The sequence below is a fragment of the Phyllostomus hastatus genome, unplaced genomic scaffold, assembly GCF_019186645.2.
Source record: "Phyllostomus hastatus isolate PE091 unplaced genomic scaffold, TTU_PhHast_1.1 phas_scaffold_39, whole genome shotgun sequence".
NCBI lineage: Eukaryota > Metazoa > Chordata > Mammalia > Chiroptera > Phyllostomidae > Phyllostomus > Phyllostomus hastatus.
This window is the reverse complement of record NW_025334028.1, coordinates 29,518,496-29,538,233: the sequence shown is the minus strand read 5'-3', so window position 1 is coordinate 29,538,233 and position 19,738 is coordinate 29,518,496.

Sequence of the window (19,738 nt, the reverse complement as noted above, 5' to 3'; positions counted from 1 at the left end):
TTAAAAATTCTTCTGGTACACCACTGTGCCATGGCACATGAGTTGAAAATTGTTAAGCTAAATTATGACCTACTTTATTATATTATTCAATGTTTACTTAAATGGCTTGCTTTGGTGGAGTACAAAATGCTGATGAGTCAGTAAATGGATACTGCAGAGGTTTCCAGCTCTTGATGTAGTCTAAAATAAAATAAAACTTTCTTTGTATGGATGGAAAAAAAAGAGAGAAAGGATGAGGTTAATTCATAAAACTGATAAATATTCCTTGGTGAAATGGTCTACTATCCTACTAAATTATTCAGTGACACATATTTACTGTTGGACTATGAGCCATCGTTGTGCCAGCTGTTGTGAGTGAGACACTGTAAGACATGGTCCCTGCCCTCAGTGCCCCCCAGGAGAGGGGGCACAGGGCAAACTTTCCACATCCCAGCTCTGCCACAGACCATCTGGGTGACATTAGCCTAGCTCTGAGCCTCAATTTTCATTCTGTGAAATCGAGATATGCTGCTTTGCAGACTGTCTCCAGGAGGAGAAATGATGTTTTGTGTTCATGGGGCATACAGCACGGAGGAGTGGTTCAGTAATTGACAGGTCTCGTTTTGTTGGTTTTTGAGTGCTTGCTGAGAGGCACATAGGAAGAGGGGCCTACACATAAAGAAAGCGCATGGGCACCAGAGTGGACTCCTCCATCGGGTAGATTTCCAGGGTAGTGAACAAAAGATGCATGCTCACACTTTCTGGGATGGGGAAGTCCTCATAGAAGAGGTGACAGGACTTAAGCCACGAGGGATGCTTAAGTACAGGACAAGTGGTAGAGACTGGAATGGCACTGTAGATGGAGGGAATAGCATGAGCAAAGCCTGAAAAACTGCATGTAGTTCGGAATTCCTGGAGCCTGCAGTGTGAGCCTGGCCCACAGGGCATAAGACTGTCGTGTGCAGAAAGAAAGCCTGATTGGGAATCAGTGACAAGGTACAGTGAAGTTTTAGTCTCCTGCTTGTAAGCACGGGGGGTGTTCATTGAACATACTTCCTCTTGAAAATCTTTATCTTTATTCATTTTCATTGGTGAAATAATATATGCTAATTGTTAAAGAAAAATCAAGTTGTGGAAAAGTGAGTAGAATAAAAAGCAAATGATCTTGCCCCATTCCTTAGAGAAAACAGTTTAGTGTTTAGCTTTCTGGACATTTCATTGGAGATTGTTTTAAGCCAGAAAGTGTCATAAACAGATTTTGTATTTTTTTTTAAATCACTTTGCACATAAGGTGAGGACACTGAAGGCAAGTGACAGGGCCAGTTATTTCAGAGGCGCCCAGCACCTGCATGGAGGTGGTGCAGTGATGGGGGCAAGAGGCCGGGCAGAGAGTGAGGAGGCCAGGATGACTCACTGACTTGGGCTGAAGTTAATGAGCTTGGAAATACAGGAAAAACGCAGGTTGATGAGAAAACATTTTTATTACAATTTCAGACACGATGAATTTGATGTGGCCATGGCACATGTGGGAAAGGATGCCTTAGCTCTGGGGCTGAGGAGTGCAATCCAGCTTAAAGAAGTAGACATAGAGTGGATTTCGCATGGTGGTGAGATTGAAGGGCTGGAGTCAAGAACTGAGCAGAGTCCTGACTGGTGTGGCTCAGTTGGTCGGGTGTCATACTGCAAGGCAAGGGGTCACCAGTTCAATTCCTTGTCAGGGCACACTCCTGGTTTGTGAGTTCTGTTCCCAGTTGGGGCACATATGAAAGGCAACCAATTGATGTTTCTCCCTTGTATTGATGTTTCTCCCCCTCTCTTTCTCCCTCACTTCCACTCTCTCTAAAAATGAATAAATAAGTACATAGAAATGAGCAGAAACAGATTTTTATGAGAAAATGGAGAAGGAGCAGACCCAAAAGGGGAGAGTTCAATGTCACAGTCAGTCAGCAGGACAGAACTTCAAGAAGGATCAGAAAGAAGGGAATAAGTAAAATGACTCAGGTGAAAATGAGCATTGCCCTTTATGTTCATCAGGGGGCTTTACCAGAATGGGTTCAGTTCATCACTTATGTATGTTATTAGAAAAGGACAGGAAACAAATGTAACATAATGTCAACAGTAATTATTTTTGGGTGTTTGTTACAGAACAACAAGTGGGGGGGGGGGCGGTGCCTAGGCAATATACTATTGCCTGAAAGGAAGCCCCAGGTTTGTTATGTCCGCCACCTATAGGAAAGATGTCTCTCAATGCCAGAGATTCATGAAAAGGAAAGGAAAGGTTTATTTAATGCTATACAAACTTAAAGTAGTGACCTAATGTCATCATCAAAATCCCAAAGTCCCTTAAAACACCCACAAACACACACAGTCCTTCCTTCCCCCCTTTGCCTCAGTCTAGGGTACTGTATCTCAGGAAAAGAAATAGAAGTCCATGGCTCAGGCAGCCCCCAGTTCTTCCCAGTAATCCGTCTCGGCTGGTAGGCCTCCCTTGGTTCCCGGCACCCTCAGCTGTGTTGCCGGGAGCTCTGCTAAAGCCGGGTGGTGGTTCCTCCTTCTAAAGCTGCGGGAGTCCCCACTCAGCCCAAACCACATGGTTCTCCCTCCTCAATGGCTGCAAAGACAGGGGTCGCCACTCTGCCAAAGCCGAGTGGCGGTTCTCTGCTAAAGCCACACAGTAATTCTCCCTCGCAGGGCTGCAGGAGTCCCCACTCTGCTAAAGACCGAGTGGTTCTCTCCTACATGTGCACAGCTGCATGGCTCTCTCTGCACAATGGCTGTGGGAGTCCCCACTCTGCCAAAGCCACGTGGTTCTCCTCCCAATAGCTGCCGCGTCTGGGCTTAAATCCCTGCACCAATCTTCCTCTGCAGTCCCATTTCCAACTTGGCTACACTTGCCATCAATTTCACATTCTTCCAGCTTTACTGGGCTGCCATCATGAATCTGGGCAGGCGTGGCCCCTTGTCATGGAGCCAATCATCTCCAAGCTCCCACGCAGGCGCTGTAACTCGGGGGACCTGCCCCCTAGTTTTGTCTTGGTGGGGAAGTTACTTCCATTCCCCTGGCTCAGAGCATGGCCACAGCTATTTGACATATCTATGTAACCAGTCAAAGGTTATAGATATGTTAAATGACCATACCAGAGGTTAGTTGCAAGGCTGTTGCTATGCGAAACAACTCTCAATGGCCCTGTTCCATGTGTCCCTTCCCCCAGCCCACACTTTGCGGGGGGTGGGGGGGGGGGGGGGGGGTGGTGAGGACATCCTAATATTTTCTGAACATCTTGAATTCTGGACCCAATTCCAAATCCCTATTTGGGGTTCCCCCTCTTGGCTTTACCCTGTAACATGTTGAGATTATGGGTGATTGCTCTTTCCGTCTCTTCCAAGAAAAGAGATGAAGGATAAGGGAGAAATAAGAAGGTATGATATTCCAAAGGGAGACATTTAAAGATTACACGGATGAAGCAAATTTATTCACGATGCTCAAGTATTTAAATCATAAGGGAAGATACCAACTTTACAGGGATCAAACCATAAAATTATATTGCTGCTACATATTACTTCTTGCTATTTTGTGAAGGAGCCACATGAAGCATGGCAGGACACTCTTTGGTTCCCTCAGAGACCCGACAAAATCAGTTAAGGAGCGAGCTACCAGGATGTTCCCCAAACTTCAGTCATTGAAGTCCATGATTTTTGTCAAATCCCTTTATGACCAGGCCTATTATTTAACCAGCACTATATAAACCAGCTCACTTTTACACTTGAATGGATCCATTTAATATCACAAGTGTAAATAGAAAATCATTATCACAATAAATTGGTTACTGAAAAATAAGTATAATAAAAACCAAACAGCCCTGGCTGGTGTGGCTCGGTGAATTGAGTGCCGACCTGCAAACCGAAGGGTAACTGGTTTGATTCCCAGTCAGAGCACATGCCTGGGTTGCAGGCCAGGTTCCCAGTGGGGGGCATGGAGAGGCAACCACACATTGATGTTTCTCTCCCTCCTTTTCCTCTCTCTAAAAATAAATTTAAAAAGATATTTTTTAAAAATAAAATAAAATAAAATAAAAACAACTGTTAGTAATTCCATCAAGAAGCTCTCAAGAACCGAAGATTTACAGCCTGAGGCCTGAACTAGTTCTCCTGTGAAACAGAAGCTCTGCAAGCACTGCAACCAATGAAAAGCTTTACTGGTACTGCCTTAGTGTGATTTCTTCAGAAGCAAACCCTTTGACAAGAATTCAGTTGCAAGCACTTTACTTGAAAGGTGAAGGAAACATGGAAACACAAATAAGGGAGTTGGGACTTGTGAGAGAAAAGGGAAGGGAGTCAAGAAATTATGTATTAGACCAGCGATCTCTCCAGGAAACTGGAGCTTAACCCCCTTGGAGAAACTCTGGAAGCCAGTGCAGAGTACACCTCAGAAACAGCCCCAGCCAGGGGTGAGAGCTGTATACCCACTGTTGTCCAAGGCTGATTCTGGGCTCATTAGTTCCCCAGCATTCCTGGGCTGCCTTGTGGGCAGCAAGGCAGGCCCCGGAGGCAAGAGAAGACCTCAGGCAAAGAATACCACCAGTGTCCCAGTTGGAAGTCTGGCCTGAGTACACTGACTTGATAAAGGTGAGAGATATGGATGGCAGGCAGAGACTGCTAGACACTAAACTGAGACTAAAAGATAAAAAAGGAAATTGCTTTCCCATTATTTGCATCAAAGGAATTTATGCTGGACCTATTAATCACTCAAAATCAACGTCTATACCACCAGCCTAAGGCCTCCCCACCCATTGAGGCCTGAAGCAGCCCCAGAGGCACAGAGCCTAACCCAACCGCCTTCCTGCATGGCCTGGCTGAATCTCGTCCAGGCCAGGCCACTGAGAAACAGAGCTTTTAAATACCATATGATCTCACCTTTAATGGAACATAATCAACAAAAGAAAAAAGCAAGCAAAATATAACCAGAGACACTGAAAGTAAGAACAATCTGACAGTAACCAGAGGGGATCGGGGAGGGGACAGTGGGGAGAAGGGTTTTCTGGAACTACCATAAAGGGCACATGGACAAAACCAAGGGGGAGGGTGGAAGCAAGAGCGGGGCGGGGGGTTGGCTGGGGTCGGGGGGAGCAGTGTGGGGGAAATGCAGACAACTGTAATTGAACAACAATAAAATAATTTTAAAAAACTAAAAATATATATTTAAATTTAAATTTACTTTCCTCCCTATCAATGAGAAATAGCCTCATCATATCTACCTGCCCAACAGAATTGTTGAAAAGACCGTTATCCTGGCCAGAGCTCAGTGGTTAGAGAGCTGTGCCAATACACCAAGGTTGTGGGTTCAATCCTGGGTCAGAGCACATACAAGGAGCAACCAACGAATGCATAAATAAGTAGAACAACAAAGCAATATTTCTCTCTTTCTCTCTCTCTCCCCTTTCCTTTCTCTCTCTAAAATCAATCAATAAATTTTTTTAAAAGATTCCTCTCTATGAAAGCAATTCATTAGGATGAAAATCTGTATTGACAATAAAGACAAATGAGAACTACTGATCATTTTTAAAAGGAATTTTACCCTCATAAAAGGACCATCATATGCCTTGATCCATTTAAAATGATGTAATAACATCCCTGCTCCATTTAAAATGATTTATTTACAAATATCAAGCTACCCCATCTATAGCTCAGGAGTACACAAGGTATAAAGTGTACAGGTGCCCAGTGCTACCAAACTGCCTGTATATGTTTAAATATATTCTTTCATCAGCAAACATGTATTGACTCTCTCTATACCAGGAACTGTTCTAGGAGACTAGAGACATAGCAATAAAGGAAACACAAAAATCTCTTCCCTCCAACAAACTACATTCTAGTGGGAAAGATGGTCAATAAAGAAATGAATAATATATAGAGGGTGTCAGCTGACAATAAATGCTACAAATAAAGCGGGAAAAGAGGATAGGGAGTCCCAGTGGCTGGGAAGGGGTTATGATTTTAAATGGGGTGGTCAGAGAAGGTTTTTCTGATGAGGGATATCTGGAAAGACCTAAAGGAGGCAAGGGAGTAAGCCAGGTGAAGATTTGGAGAAAGATTACCACAAGAAAATAAATAGCCTGCACAAAGATCCCAGGGCAAGGACATGCCTGAGATTTGATGAACAGCAAGAATCCTGGTAAGGCTGGTGCAGAGTAAACAAGGGAAAGGAGATGCAGCAGGAGACCTGACCAAAAAAGTCAGGAGTGAGAGTAGATAAGGTAGGGTCTTGTAAACTATTGAAATGGTGAACTTCTGGATAGTCCTGAGCAGAGGAGAGGCCTGAGCTCAGGTTTAAGAGGATCACTCTGCTGGCCGTGAAGACAACAGGCAGGTGTGGCGACACCTGCCAACAGGCAGGAACAGACCAGTTAGGAGGCTGCTGTTGAAATCCAGAGGGAAGATGATGGCAGATTGAGCCAGGGTGATGAGAAGTCATTGGTTGTGGTTCCATTTTGCAGGAAAAGGACTTGTAGCTAGCTTAGGCATGGGGAGTAAGACAAAGAGACTTCTGGCCTGAGCAGCAGCAGAACAGACCTGTCATTTCCTGAAAGAGAAGACTGTGGAGGAACAGATCTGGGGAAAGATCGGTTAGATTTCAGATACCTATGAGACATCCAAATGGAGAGGTCTTAGGCAGTTGTACATGCAAGTCTGTAAGCCAGAGGCTAGGTAAAGGCCAAAGATATAACTCCGGTAGTTACTAGTGTCTAATGTGTCTAAAGGCAGAGACTGGATGAGGTCACCAAGGGAATGAATCAATGGAAAAGAAGGGGTTGAGAGGCTGGGCCACAGGGCACTCTGCCAATTTCAGGTGAGGAAGAAGACGAAGAACAGGCCAAGACTGAGTGACGGGTAGCCCAGGAGACCAGGAAAGAACCAGAGCTGGTGGCGTCCTGGGAGCAAGTGAGAAAGTGAAGAAAGAGCAATCAGCTGTGTCGAATGCTGATGATGAGTCAAATAAGAATCGACCATCAGATTTAGGGAAGCGCTCCGGCCCGAAGCATGTCTGAAGTGCGTTCCGGAGAGAATGCGTGAAGGGGCACCTGCCTGCACCTGCTGCCCCCTCTGTGCCACTGGTTTTAGCTCTGTTTGGGACCTTTAAAAAAGTCTGATTTTTTTCCCCTGACAAAATAAAGTATAATTAAACATCACATTTAGCTGATTAATTCAGGTTCACAAAACTGCCTTTTCTTCAACAATAGGGTGTTTTGCCTAAGATAGTTCATGACTGGTTTAATTTTCTGATTTATTTTTTACATGAACAAAAATATCGACCACACTCTGTGATGCCTGTAGTAAGTGTGACGGATACTGAGCGTGTAGAGTCACTGCTGTGAGTGCCTTGTAGTATCTAAGTCAGTAAATACCTTTCTGCCCTTCTCTCTGTTCCCTTCTGGTACAGCACCAGTGACCTGGAAGGTGGAAAAAAGGAGACAGTGGGGTGAAAAAGAGGAGCAAGCAATATGTCTCCGTTGTCTCCAACCTGGTGATGAAGTCAGTTCCATTTAAATCCAGTAGCAACGTAGTGTGTGAACACAAAGTCACATTCATCAGTGTTCACAGTGAGGCTAGTGGCATGGTTACCAATCCACGCACAGTGTGACTGGGTCACCAAAATAAAAAGAAAAGAGAAATTGCCCCCTCCTCCCTTCTAAATTAAACCTTGTTGTCATGTTGATCAGAATACAATCCTGAGTTTTTAACTGTATAAATTAGTTCTGATGTCTGCAAGTGTCATTCTTATTTGATTGTAAATTTCTCTTTCATCTTAGACAAGAAGAAACTATGAGGAAATAGGATATCATTCATCCTCTGATTAATGAGAAGTGTGGCAGTTTTATTCAAAGGATCGTAGTCTTAAGCTAGAAATATAATTATTATTTTATTTCTTTCTTTTTCTTTCTTTTTTCATCTTATTCTTTTTCCTTTTCTTTCCTTCAATAAAAAAAGGAGGAGAGAGAGACAGTGCAGCTGAAATAGAGCCACTTCCCTGAAGTGTTTCTTCCCCGGTGCTGGGAACCTGGAGATAACAGTCCTGTATTCAAATGTGAGAGGCAGAAAATGTCATTTACTTGAAGCATTATATGAAACAGAATAGCTTTTTTTAAATCAACCATAGTAAAGTGAAATACTCACAGTAAATAATGTACAATGTCCACTTGATTTTCAATCTTTTTTCACTTTTAGTAATCAAAAATAGATATAATAACAATGATTGTCGCTTAAAGATCAGTTTCGCTGTTGCTATTGTGGCACTGATGACTATAATTAATTATAGAGCATTAACTCTTGCAGGGAAAACGAGCAAACAAATAAATGCCCACCTTGGTCTGTAAGCAAAGGGGGCAAAGAAAATATTAATTGTTAAGTAAACTTCCTCTCTTGCTTCTTTTTCACAGACTGTAACTTAACTTTTATTATTGCTCTGCTTACCTCTTTCTTATTATCTTAATTTTCAGCTCACTTATTATTTCTTACCTACATGGCCACTGCACAAAGGTGTATCTTACCTAGGTTTCTGGTGACTAATTCACCACCTTGATCCTTAATTCTCTTCATTTTCTGGGGTCAAACTATGAAATTCTCATAACTCACCAGCGGAAACAGTTTGTCGAGTGATTTCACACCCCGCGTGCTGCAGGGCCCATGAAGAAAGGGGATGGATGAAAGGCAAGCAGAAGCAGGCCAGCAGCTCTGGAGCATTTTGCAGTCCATCCTTGGAGTAAATCCTGAGTGTGGTTTTCACATTATTGTTTTATTTCCCTCACAGCATGCAATGTCTTTTTGGACTACCAGGACAGTAATCCAAGAAGTTCTGACCCTTAGCTAAGAAATCATCTGACCTGAGCCACGCAGCAATCCACTCCACAGACAGTTGGACAATTCTGACCTGTTTACCGATCAGATTGTTCAGGCATAGGCCTTTGAACCCATATTTAAATTGATTAAATTTTCTCCTTCCTGGAGGCCCAGGTTTATTTTCATGTAAGGGCTGGAGTGGGGAGAGAACTGAGAGACACAGAGAGCCACTGAGAGAGAGAAGACAAGAATGTCAACTATTTCACAATAAGGGGGAAAAGCATCAGACTGCATCCTGTCTGTATTTTTTAACACTTCCCATAAGAGAAATCCAGGAAATGCCCCCCCCCCACTACCTCCTTTTTTTTTTTTTTAACAATGAGTGCTATTTTGTGCTACAGCCAAGAGACCCTCCTGTTAGCTTTGCTCAACTGCATGTATGCAGCGGGCTGGACCAGACAGAGGCCAGAAGAGTGCTAAGCTCAGGAGCATGTGCCGGAGGCCTGCGCAAACCCACCGTTTTGCCCTCCTGTGTTGCTACGCCTACCACAGGTCTTCACATTCCCAGGTCTCTCAGATGCAGCTGCCTCTGGAAGTCACCCCATCACCTCTTTCTCCATTCACCCCACAATCTCCTCCCCAAAACACCGTGACCGGAGCACCCAAGACCTCTTCTGACTGTTGTGTCTGTTGGGGTCGCAGACATCATTTCATCTGTTACATTGAAAAGCAATTTGTAATATAAATATCTCCCTGAATTTACTTGGCGTTTCACTTCAGCATTTTAATGGCCAACCCTGCACCATGAGTTCCGTTTCCGCCCTTCCTATAAAATATATCATTAGCACATCTTCTGGAAAGGTCTATTTTCATCAGACAGGTTTTTCAGATGGAGATAATAAATCACGTAGAATTTAAGGGACAGTTCCAAAGCAGTCAGCAAGCAAATGATGATCTAACAACATATGACATTTCACCAAAAAATGTAGCTTTAAAAGTTGCTTCAAGGTAAGTTCCTCCCATGGGGGAATTTCTGGGGTGATTAAAATGTTCTGTATCTTGATTAGAAGGGTGGTTTCACAGGTGTATGTATTTATAAAAAATCATTGAATTGTACGCTTAAAGCCTCTACATTTCACTCTATTCAACTTTTGACTTAAAAATAAAAAGCCCAGCCCTGGCCGATGTGGCTCAAGTGGTTGGAGCATTGTCCCATAACCGAAAGGTTGCACATTCAGTTCCCCATCGGAGCAAGTACCTGGGTGACAGGATTGATCCCTGCTCCAGGCAGGGGTGCGGGCCCACGCGATCCCTGTCTGGTAGCACACGGTCCCTGGTCCCAGGATGCAGGGAGGCAACCAATCAATGCTTCTCTCTCACATCAGTGTTCCCTCCCTCCCTTCCCTTCTCTCTCTAGGAGCAATGGGGAAAATGTCCTTGGATGAGGAGGTAGAGAGAGAAAGAGATAGACAGACAGTCCACCTTTTGCTGCGCTATGAAAGGTGGGCTATCTGGGTTAAATTCTGCATGCCCACCAGTGGGCCCTGCAATGTGTCTGCTGTGACACAGCGGCACCGATACTGCCACTGCGGCCTTATCCTCGTCTTGTCCATGCTGACTTCATAATCTCTTTCTATTTTTTTGTTATTGTTTTCAAAATACCCTAGGATCAGCTCTTTTATTTTTAAAAACTTTTTGTCATATTATATTTTAACAATTAAAAATTTTCTCCCTTTAATAATGTTTGTTCATTGCATATGTTTTTAAAAGCACAAAGAAGAAGATAAAATCCACCTGTGCCCCACTATTCAGAGAGAAGTCCATTGGTACTTTAGTCTGTCCTTCTAGAGATAGCCAACAGATTCAGACTGAGTGCCCATTTGTGTGGCAGGAATTATTCAATTGTTCAAGGCACCAGGTATCCTGTAATAAACAAGGCAGTGCCCTTGCCATCACAGAGCTTGCTTGCTAAAGAATAACAGGTAGAAAGGGATGTTAAGTATAAATATTTGTTCATTTATAATCTTTTACCACTTAACAATTTGGCCCTCCTATCTTTTCAAGTGAATAAAAGTAATTATATGTAATTTCATTTTCATAGCTGCATAATGCTCTTATGTGGCTAAATTAGAGTTTATTTAATAACCTCTAGTTCAAACAACTAGACTTTACAAAGTTATAAACTACTCTTCTGTTAACATACTGTTGAGAGTCTTTTGCATGTATTTTTAGTGATTTTCTTGCTGGCAAAATAATTTAAGGAATCATTGTTAACATACTTAACTGTTTTCTTTCAAACACTCTTCACTTAAGTTGTTGCATAGCTGTATTGTTGATGAAAAAATCTACAAGTCATTTTCAAAACCATGGAAAAGGATGACATGCTCATGCACTTATGTCCACATGATGCCTCTCTACCGTTAAGGCACATCAAGGCTTTGAAGGCAAACCCCCCATCAGAAAACTCTTTACCCATTTCTTCCAGGAAATTACTTAGTTTTTTATTGTATCAGGATTCAAATCTCTGAAATGGGCAGAATCATTTTTGCAACTCCAAAGTATTTGACTAAGTCTAAAGCAAATGCTTTATTAAGGTGCCTTGTTTGAAAAAAGCCAGGCACAGCACAGAGGAGATTTACTATCTGGCCCACGTGAGGCCGAGAAGTAGGAGGAGGAGGAGAGCTGAAAATCAAGCCTGGAGTGTGAGTAGGAGATCTCCATGCCATATATTTCTTGAGAAACCTTTGATCCTAGACAACTTGTAGAGAATTTAGCAGTTTTGCAGGGGAGGAGAAAATCATTTTAGAAAATATGATATAGGAAATCTTCACCTTATATATTTCTAAGAATGTAGCAAAATACTCAAACAAACTATTCAGCACACACTTGAACCACAACTATTCAGTGAGCCCTTATTATGTGCAAAGCACTATGTTAATCATTTAAGATGATTCTTACAATCTCAAGCTAGCTCAAACACTTATTTCACCCTCCAATGAAGTTGAAAGTAAGTTTATACTTGCCATGAGAATAGTATGTAACAAGATTATAATATTCTTTGATACATTTTTGATCATCTACTGTTTTAAGAGAATTCTGCAAGGTACAATTGTAGCAAGGGGCTTACAAAGATGCATTAGACAAAAACTTGCCATTAAAGAGCTGACCCACTACAGCTGCACTGTCTAATATGGTAGCCTCTAGCCACACATGCTGCTGATGGGTGGAAACTGGGCTACTATGAACCGAGAATGCTATAAGTAAGTGATCCACTGATTCAAAAACTTAATATGGAAACGAGAATGTAAAATATTTCATTAATAAGTTTTGATAATGATTACATGTTGAAATGGTAATATTTTGAATATTGGAGTTAATTGAAATATATTATTTAAATTAATTTAACCTGCTTCTTTCTAGCTTTTTAATTTAAAATTACATGTGACTTATGTTCTATTTCTATTGGCAGTATTGATCAACACAATTATAGTTACTAACCCATTCAGTGTATATACAGTGTGCCAGGTAATTTTATATTAGATATATGTAATCTGCCACAAGAAAGGTATTACAGATGAGAAAACTGAGGGGCAAAGGCTATATTTATTCATTATTTCAACACATACCAAGGTCTGTCCAGAAAGTCCAGCCATGTACTATAAAAAAGAGACTTTTATTGAAGAAGATACAAGATACAAGAAACATTGTACATAAGACAATGATGTCTCAGTCTCCTTCAAAGTAGGCACCTTGGGACCTCACACAGTTCTCTCACTCTCTCTTCCACTGTTCAAAATACCCTGCAAAGTCCTTTGTTGGAATCACCATCAGCTGCCCCATTGTATTTTTTTGAATCTCAGTGATGGTCTGAAATCTCTTCCCTTTCAAAGGTGATTGTAGTTTTGGGAAAAGCCAGAAGTCACAAGGTGCCAAACCTGAGTTGTAGTGGGGCTGAGTCACCTGGGCGATTTGATGCTTTGCCAAAAATCTCTGCACGAGACATGATGCATGAGCGGGCATATTGCCGTGATGAAGCTGCCAATCCCCAGTTGCCCACAGCTGCAGCCTTCTGAATCACCCCAGTAGTTGCTGCGAAGGAATGTGCAAGCAAAAATTTGATGCAGATTCATTGCTCTACTTCGTTAGTCATTTTGAATGTGGTGACCACACAGTACACATGCTCACTCAATGGCATCTACTGCCCCCACTGACTAGTACAGTGAAGTCATCATTGTTCATGCATGTGCATTCCAGGCCACTCTCCTTGGCTGCCAGGTTACATCGATGTCGCAAACCATTCTTGTTATATTAACAAGGGCTGGACTTTTTCCAGGCAGACATCATATCTTCCTTATTTTTGTGCACCTAGGGCTCTTGTAGGCAGTAGAGATACAACAGAAGTCCCTACTCCCATGGAACTTATGTTCTAGAGGGAGAGAAATATACTTACTTAATAAGTAAGTAAGTATAAAAATATGTCAGGCAATGACAGTAAAGAAAGATGAGGCCTATAAAAAGAACACATAGTGCCCAGAATCGGGGTGAGGTAGGGTGGGGTATTTATTAGATAACAAGGTCTCAGAAGGAATTGTCATCTGAGCAGATACATGAAGGAGGGAGTCCTACCTGGCTTCAGGACAGAGGCAACAACAAGTAAAACACTAAGGGATGTGCGTGTGTGTGCTCACATGCTTTATACATTGGAGGAACAGCAGGAGAGCCAGTGATGTTGGAGAGCAGTGAACAAGGAGTAGAGGGAGAGGAAGCCAGAAGTCTATTCCTGTAGCAACTTGGAAGCCACCATGGCTAGGAAATATTGAAGGATGGCTTTGGCTGCCTGATGACGCATGGACTGTTGTGGGCATGCCTGGAACCCAGCAAGAGCAGAAGCTGGAGACCAGCTAAGAGGCTGCTTGCAGTAATGCAAGAGAGATTTTACAAGGTCTGTCTGACTCAGCCACCAGAGATTTGCTGTTCCTACGATACAAAGTAAAATAATCCAAAAATTATCCAGAGAATTAGACCAGCAAAGGTCAAATATCTGTATAATTTAAGCTTCAAAATATATTTGGGAGTATGTAGAGTTATATGAAATGGCAGTAAAAAAAAAATCACTGTCTAGCTTCATAAGATAGTAATTTGTGTCTGTCTCTTGCTTTCTGCCAATTTAACCTAAGGAGAGTGGACTTGAGATCTGCAATTGGTAGAATAGGATTGCAGGACCTTTAAGTCAAATTCAGATCAGGCAAATTAGGGTTTTTTTTTTTCAAAGAAAAGTGTTTAGTTAAACCAAATGACAATTTTGTACCCTAAACTATTTGCATTTGCTGTCTACCTTCTGAATTAGTCCCATAATTGCTAATTCTGAGATTGAGCATAGCTGTACATGCAAGACACAAGCTGTGTCTTGGATAAATGTAATTATTAGTCTAGATAACCCCCCTCAACAAGTCTGTTTTGATGGACAGAAGAACTTTTAAAAAGAAAGCATCCTGAAGGTCAAATGTTATGTAGGCCAAGACCCTCCTCTGAGAGATATATTAAGGTTTAAAGTAGGTACCCAGTCTCAAATGAAAACAAGTACATAGCAATCACAAGGACACCCCCAAAGGCTTGTCTTGATAAAAAGGAGGCTAAATCTTGACCCTCCAGGTGGTTTATTTACTTTGGTGGCATTCACTGGAAAATTGTTCAGCTCCTTGTCTCACTGTGCCTGCGTAGGTGTGTTTCCTGGGCACTGGATGTCGCTCCCATCAGTCAGGCAGTTTCCCCAGAACTGAAATGTACAGATCGTGCACATCAAAGGCAGGCTGCAACCACTGCAGCTGAAATTTACACAAATCTGTGCATTGAGTAACTGGATAAACAATGAAACGAATGACCTCGTTCTGCATCAATCTCCATAGGACTCTGTTGGTACTGCTCTCTTCTGGCAATAAGGCTGTAGCTTGGGCTTCTGGCCTCCAACCAGGGATTAGGTGCTGGCCCATGGATGGCAGAGCCCAGGGCCTTGCTCTTATTATAGCCCAGGAAGCCTAAGAAGGCTACAGAGGCCGTCCATCTCAGCAGGTGTGCCTTTGCCACCATTCAAGAAACCCCTCCATTACCACAGCCATGGAGGAAATGCATTTATAAAAATAAGAAAATCCTTTAGTCATGCCTCTCCCTTCGGAGAGCTTACCTTCTTCTACAGAGGACCCAAGACTTCCTTGAGTATTTTTAGGGCCTTCCCACTGCTCCAACCCCTCACCCCTCAAAGGAGACTGAACTCTCAGTGCCTTGGTCCGTGTTCCTCTTTTCACCAAGAATAAATTTCAAAATGGCTGCATCTGTAAAGAAGAGTGAAGGGGAGACTCAAGCTGATCAATGAACTTGATCAGCATTTACTTCTAATCTGAGATACTTGGGGAAAGATATTTTTTAAAAAGAAGCTGCCTCCTAAATGCCTTCCCTTCTGATGGCCATCGAGTCCCTTGGACACTATTTGCAAAGTCTGAGTGTTGCTGCCAAAAGAGGTGGAGCAGCCTTGGGCCATAGTAAAAGGAGAAGGGAACACTGGAAACCAGCCCCTATGCCCGCTTCACCACTTGGTACACAGGTCACACAGAACATTTACACTGAGGGGTAGAGCCGAGGCAATGACTCCGTCAGTGGGGTTAGCTTCGGTTAGAAAGGGTCACACAGGAAAGAAGCACACTGAGCTGAAGGCCCTAAGTGCTGCACATGTAACGCTCCGGTCACTTCCCATCCAGCCCTAGCCATAATCTTTATTGCCTTGAAAACTTGAGATGCCTCCGTCTGAGACATGCAATCACATTCTATTCTTAACATAAATTCCGGTGAGATTTACAGTCCCAAGAAACACCTCTTATGCGCCTTTCTGCTCACTCTCTCTGTATTTGTAGGGCTTTTGTCATTTGAAATACTTTACCCATGTATATGCATTATCCCTTTCATAGGCCGTCAGACTACGAAGGCTGTTCTCAGAGTTATTGGGAGCTGTGTCAAATGCCTCACAAAAAAGTATTCTATTTCCAGTGTCATTTTTCTTCATCCATTTATCAGTTCATTAAGAGCCCATCAAAAACATGAGGCACATTCCCTCCCTTCCTGGAATATTCTTTCTCTCAACACACTCACTCTGGGCAACAAGGGCAAAGGTGACTTTGGTGCCTTTGTAATATGTGAAGACAGTCACAGGAGAGTGGATGTATGTGCTTGACACCATCCCCATCTGCCCCTGTGGTAAAGGTTCCTAGTGCTTTAGAAGTTTCCTATTTTGTAACTTACAGATCTCAAGAATCATCTTCGCTTTGTGGACTAACAACACCTTAGATTTGTACATACTTTCACATGCATTATCTCACTGAATTCTTAAAACAATCTTATCAAGTAGGCAGCCATCATACCCATTTTGCAGGAAGAAAACTGAGTCTAGGAGAGGTTGAAAGTCTTTCCTAAGGCCATCACATCATGGGAGGGAGTGGCAAAGCCCACCTCCAAGCCAGGGTTTCTGACTCTTTGCATTACACTCTTTCAAAGCTGTCTCTTTATATTGGTTACTTCTAAAACAAGAGAATACTGTTCAAGAAGCACTTCAAAAGGGGCCTTACAGTTTAACCATCAAGGCAGAAACTTTCTAGTCACATTCTAAGTGTAGGAAAAGATTTCTGAAATTTGCCAATAAAAGGACTCCAAATCAGTGAGACCACTGAGATAGTGAGTGCTTTGATAAAAAATAATATTAACACTGGTTCTCCAGACCCTAACTTCGGTGGGGAAAGAATTATGTGTTGCACTGTACTGTGTGTAGAAAAAGCAACATTCTGTACAGTAGATGAGTGCACACGTGTTGTGTCAACATTCTCTTCCCAAATGTGGCTGCAGAAGAAAGTGTGAAGCATACTGAAATGAGACAATATTTATGGCTGAAGAAATTCGGCTTCACATAACGGTAATTATGAACAAGATATTTTCCTTAATAAAATTACTGCAAAACAAAATCTGGAGGAACTAAGTGTTTCCCTATGTCCTCTTTATTTTATTCCATGTGCTCAAGGATGGTTGCAGGAAAGAAAGGGAGAGAGCAGAGGGAGCAGAGGGAGAAAGAGAGTCAGAGCCAGACGGTCTCTGCTGAGGGTTGGTTTTGCTTTAGAAACTGGAATGTGTCCAGGCTTGATTTTTATTTTCAATTCACATTTCAGATCCAGCTCCCCAAACTCTTTGATCTTTCTCCCTGTCTCCTTACCCGGAAGAGAACCCTTGGCCTTCTCAGCTGGGAGCTGAGAGCACACGTGGAAAGACTGGCTCGGATCCATATTCTTGCCAAATTTAGTCACACAAAGGGGCCTGCGAGGGAAAAAAGAAAGGATGAAAGCGGCAGCCGCCCGGACTTCAAAGGCCGCGCCGCCGCGCCGTGTCCTGCGCAGGCGCCGCCCTCCACAGATATAAGGCGAAACTAGCGCGCGGGCGGCCTCTCCGCGCCGCTGCCCGGCGCGCGTCCCCGGCCGGAGGGTGGGCGGGGGGTTCCCGCAGGGGAGTGAGGGGCGGGATCCCTGCGCCACCCGCGGGCTGCCCGAGGCCTATCCTCAGCCAAGTTAGGGCGCTTGAGAAAAGTTCTCAGAACGTAGGGGAAGGCTGTCGCGTCCAAGCGCCCTAGGCGAGCGGTGCTGAGGCCAGCCAATTTATTCCAGCTCCCACTACACTCTATTTCGGGGGTCCCCCTTCCAGACGAAATGCCAGCTCTGTACCTGATCCCGGGCCCCTCGCGGCTTCCCATCGCCGAGCAGAGCAGGGAGGGCGCGTGGCAGGGCTCTCCGTGGTCCAGACCGGGCCACCCCCCCACCCCGTTCCGCACCCCGCCAATGCCGTCGGAGAGGGTCTGCCAGCGAGCCCACAGAGGATGGGGTGGGCCGTGGCCCTCCCTCACAGGCCGTGGGCGGACCGGGACCCTGAGCTGGCGCCCCTGGGGCCCCAACCCAGCGAGACCAGGACGCCAGGCTCGGCCCGCACCCGCACCCGGCGCGGGAGAAGCCCCCGAGGGCTGAAGCGGGCACCGTGGGCGGACCCGCCGGTCGGCGCTGGCCGGCGGAAGCCGGGTGTCCGCAGGCGGCCGGATTTGGGAACGACATTTTTACGGTCCCACGAGTTCTCTATTGCCCCGGCGGGTGGGGGGGTTGAGTTTGTTTGTGTTTGGAGGAGAGGAGGCGGAAGAACCCCTGGGACACAAACTGCCATTTCCCTCGCCCTCCCCTCTCCCTTTCCCCTTAGCCCGTTAAACTGAAGGTGCGCACAGCTTTCAGTCTCCGGTGAGGCTGCAGTGGAAAATCCGGGGTGCCCGACGGAGTTCCCTCTCTGCAATCACGTTCCTCGTTTTTCTAATCCTTAGCCCTCGGTTCTCTCTTTCCGAGCATCCTCTTCCGTGCGCCCCGCCACCCCCTTCCTTCGGGATCCCAGCAGAGTTGCAGCTCGCTGGGAGCGAGTCCAGGCCGCACAAAGGGGAAGACCCAGAGCTTGAGTGGGGCGGGGGTTAGGGACCGCGGGGGCGGAGAGGGCTCTGAAGGGCACCGCGCTTTTTCTCTCCTCCCTGTAATTAAGGACTCGCTTTAGTGTTTGTAGCTGACTCGGTTTGGCAGCAAAATCGCTGGGGTGGGGGTGGACTCCGGTGTGGGTGGGGGGTCATTCTCCTAGTTCCCCCGCCGGCACTCGCGGGGAGCTGAGCCCAGCCTGCCCTCGGGGCAGCGGGCCGCGTCTCCGCTCCCCCTCCCTGGGTTCCGGCGCGGGGTGGGCGCCTCGCCCCCCACGCGCAGCCCTGCCTGCGGCGCCCAGCGCAATAGGAAGTGTTGATATAAAACAAGTCACTGTTCGCTCGCTCCCAAACTAAACCCCAACCAACCGAAGCCACCAAGAGGGGAAAAACCAACAGCAATCCAGCCAGCCCCTAGCAATTGTTTCACGGTCGGAATTAAATCACTTCAAAACGCCCCCTGAAACCCACATCCTGAAGGAGTGAACCTGCAACAGCCAACCTCCAGTCGTTCGCTCGAGTTCACACGAACAACCCGCCTCTACATCCGAGGGAAGGGGGCGGTGGGGCGGCGGCGTTTCTCCCGCACCGCACCCACCACATCCCGGACTTGCACCCCAAGAGGCGGCTGTATATGCTAATAGCAGCCCCCACACGAATTAGAGGAGACCTGCTGGCAAAAGAAATACCTTTGCCTGGAACTTCACGCAGCCTGAAGGGAGAAAGGATCGCCCTCCTAAGAGTCACTTCGCCCCTCTTGCGCCCTCACCCCTTTCCCCGGAGAGACAGAACTTCGTGTGGAAATGTCAACCTCCTTCCCAGGCAAAGCTTTTGAAAACTTGGTCGAACGTTTCCTAGTAAAACAAGCTCCTTTAAAGACATTTGCAACAGTGCTCAGGACAATCAGCCAACATCTCGCACGCCATAGGGAAGGAAATCAGTCACGCACACAGAGTCGGGCATCGGGTGATTTCCAGGGTTACGGCCAAGTACTAAAAGCAGGCACCCACCCTCGGCCCTTTTAGTAAACAGTTCCCACTAGTTAGTGTTCCCCAAATTCCCATCTTCTCGAGTGCCTGATCTCCAGGACACCTGGAGTTGAGTTCCAGATGACTCAGGGAGTCCAGATAATTAAGGAGAAGGAGAGAATGGGATTCGAGTGAGTTGCCACACTTAAACGAGGGCAGGGGGGTAAAGTACGGGGTCGTCATTGATCTTTTTCGGCTTCCAGAAACTACATTCTGGCCATGCCGTGTGCCCCCTCTCCCTCCTCCAGTTTGAGGAAAAGGAACTTCCACCCTGGCTGCTTTGGTGAAGCTGCCTTTTTCCAGTTCTTTTTTGTCGGCAAATTGGCCCTTTTGTGAAGGGACTTTTGACCCCCACCCCATATTTCTTTTT